Genomic DNA, 3667 nt, shown 5'->3' on the forward strand with positions numbered 1-3667 from the left:
GGAATTTACGGAATATGTCAGGCAAAGTTTACAGTAACAGATACGCTAAGATATGAATTAGCAGATACGCTAAGATATGAATTTTGTCTATACACTATTCATGCAATCAATGCAATAAGATGTGTCTAGACTAAGAATGATAAGCAGGTAATTTCCGACAAGAATGATGAGCAAAACTTTTGAAATGCAGACACGGTCGAAGTCCAGACTCACGAATGCATCCTAACGACTATCAGTTAGACACACTAATGCAGACCTGGTTCGCTAAGACCACCGCTCTGATACCAACTGAAAGGACCCGTTCATATACATTATAAACGATTCACAATAGTTGATTACATCGCGAGGTATTTGACCTCTATATGATACATTTTACAAACATTGCATTCGTTTTTAAAAGACAAACTTTCTTTACAACGAAAGTTGACGGCATGCACACCATTTCATAATACATCCAACTATAATTGGCTTAATAATAATTTGGGCCGGTTGTGGGCGAGGAGGGATTCGAACCCCCGACACCGTGGTTCGTAGCCACGTGCTCTAATCCTCTGAGCTACAGGCCCCACTCCGTCTCCACTCTCAATGACTCGAATGCAACGTCTTTCAAAATATGCCATGAATGACTCCAAGTAATATCCTTAAAATGAGCTAATGCACAGCGGAAGATTTCTTTAATACCTGAGAATAAACATGCTTTAAAGTGTCAACCAAAAGGTTGGTGAGTTCACAGGTTTATCATAACAATCATTTCAATATATTAATAGACCACAAGATTTCCGTTTATAAATATATGTACACTCGCAAGTGTATAAAAGTATTCTATAAGTTGTAGGCACCCGGTAACAAGCCTTAACGTTCATGTTTTACCCTCTGAAGTACACCAGATTAGGTGTGTTTAAAATAACCTCGAAGTACTAAAGCATCCCATAGTCAGGATGGGGTTTGTCAGGCCCAATAGATCTATCTTTAGGATTCGCGCCTACCGTACATAGACAAGTAGTTTAATGTTACCAAGCTAAGGGTATATTTCTGGTTTAAACCCACGTAGAATTAGTTTTAGTACTTGTGCCTATTTCGTAAAACATTTATAAAAACAGCGCATGTATTCTCAGTCCCAAAAATATATATAAAAGGGAGCAAATGAAACTCACAATACTGTATTTCGTAGTAAAAATACATATAACGTCATTTAATAAGTGCAAGGTTGGCCTCGGATTCACGAACGTATCAATATTGAGATTCAATATTGCAGGAAAATACGTAGACGCAACGGAGATGATAAACACTAGATTGACCTCACGAGCATACCCATGAACCATACCCATCACCTCCATAGCTATAACCCATAATTTCCTTAGCTTCGACTCATTCAAAAAAACTATTTTGAAATCACTCGGACAGCACTCCGTCGTAATATTTTATGTATACTAATAATATCTTGAAATAATACAGAGCAAATATATATATATATATATATATATATATATATATATATATATATATATATATATATATATATATATATATATATATATATATATATATATATATCAATTGAGAGAGTTTAGAGAAATATATTTTCAAGTTTCTATGAAATAATGAAACCTATTGAATTCTATTTATAATAGATTTTTGAATTATAAAAGTTAATTATTAAAGTATGAATTATTAAAGTGAATTATTAAAGTATGAATTATTAAAGTATGAATTATTAAAGTGAATTATTAAAGTGAATTATTAAAGTGAATTATTAAAGTATGAATTATTAAAGTTAAAGTAAAGTAAAAGGAAAGTAAAGGTAAAGTTAAAGTATAGTAAAAGTATAAAAAACTATGTATGTATAATACGCGTATAAATATATATAATATTAATTTAAATCGTTATATATATTTAATGAAATAAAATATAAATATCGTTATATTTATTATACTGGTTAAGTAATGAGTTGTCAAAAGTGATTCTAGATATTTATAAAAGTTATATACGTTTTAATAATAAAGTTCTTTTTAAACTGAAAACGTCTTTGTACGTTTGAAAATAGATTAATAGAATATTATGGAAACCAATTCTCCACTAACTTTTGTCTAACTTTTGTAAATGACACTTTTTGTTTTTATTTATAAATAGCTTTACAAATTATTATGAATATCGTTAAGAGGAATAGATTTTCTCAAATCTTAGTGGACCTCTCAACAGAGACTTGTAATCATAATTCAATGTTTCTGATAATTCAATCATTTAATATATTTTTTTTCGTCGAAAATCATATTGAAACAAATACGTTCGTGTAAAGTATTATACGTTTAATACTTTATTAATATTCTCAAGTTATAATATATATATACATATACATATCTATTTATATATAACGGTTCGTGAATCGTCGGAATTTGGTCGAGGTTATAATGAATGTATGAACACAGTTTAAAATTCTTGAGATTTAACTTAACAAACTTTGCTTATCGTGTCTGAATAATATAAAGATTAAAGTTTAAATTTGGTCAGAAATTTCCGGGTCGTCACAATAATAATAGTAATCAAAATAATTAGGTGTTACTAATATTAGTTTTAATTACAATAATACTAATAATGATAATTACTATGATATTATTAACGATAATACTAATAACTATTTTAATGATAATAATTAATAATAATCATAATAACAATAACAATAACCATTTTTAAATAATGATATATATATATATATATATATATATATATATATATATATATATATATATATATATATTAATAATGATAATAATAATAATAATAATAATAATAATAATAAAAATAATAATAATAATAATTAGATAATAATAATAATACTAATTATAACTTTAACGATAATAACGATAGTAATAATAATAAAAATAACAATTTTTAATGATAATTCCTTTTACTGATAATGATAATAGTAATAATAATATAAAACTAGAACGACGATAATAATATTCATTTTTAATAATAATACAAAAATTCAATTGACTATAACTTTAAATCCGTTCATCGAAACCATTCGATATCTAAATGAAAAGTTCTTAATTTTTTGCTAGCTTTCCAACGATATGCATATCTTATACCTTATCTCAACTGCATACGTAACTAATTCATGATTCAACATATCCTATCTAATGGCAATATCAAAAGTACAAGCATGCATAATCCTATATTCTCGAGCACTAGTCAGGGATACACAATTAATATATAAAACTTAAATTATGAGTACTCACGTATCAATATTTAGATTCAATATTGCAGAAAAAGTACGTAGATGCAACAGAGATGATAAACACTAGTTTGACTTACGAGCAATACTCCCGAAGCATACCCATAACCTCCATAGCTATAACCCATAATTTCTTTAGCTCTATCCCGCTCAAAAAACAATTTGGAAATCACTCGGACAGCACTCCGTCGTAATATTTTATGTATACTAATAATATCTTGAAATAATACGGAGTAAATATATATATGTAAATCGATTGAGAGAGTTTAGAGAAAATATTTTCAAGTTTATATGAAATAATGAAACCTATTGAATTCTATTTATAATAGATTTTTGAATTATTAAAGTGAATTATTAAAGTATGAATTATCAAAGTGAATTATTAAAGTATAAATTATTAAAGTGAATTATTAAAGTATGAATTATTAAAGT

The 3667-nt window shown here is 27.1% G+C and overlaps 1 non-coding gene across 1 annotated transcript; it reads right to left on the reverse strand.

Moving 5' to 3' along the window:
* Nucleotides 1–492: 492 nt before the first annotated feature.
* Nucleotides 493–566, reverse strand: TRNAR-ACG (transfer RNA arginine (anticodon ACG)). Its single transcript has one exon. It is a non-coding gene; the product is annotated as a tRNA-Arg (tRNA).
* Nucleotides 567–3667: the final 3101 nt, after the last annotated feature.

The sequence above is a fragment of the Rutidosis leptorrhynchoides genome, chromosome 2 (genome assembly GCF_046630445.1).
Source record: "Rutidosis leptorrhynchoides isolate AG116_Rl617_1_P2 chromosome 2, CSIRO_AGI_Rlap_v1, whole genome shotgun sequence".
Classification (NCBI taxonomy): domain Eukaryota; kingdom Viridiplantae; phylum Streptophyta; class Magnoliopsida; order Asterales; family Asteraceae; genus Rutidosis; species Rutidosis leptorrhynchoides.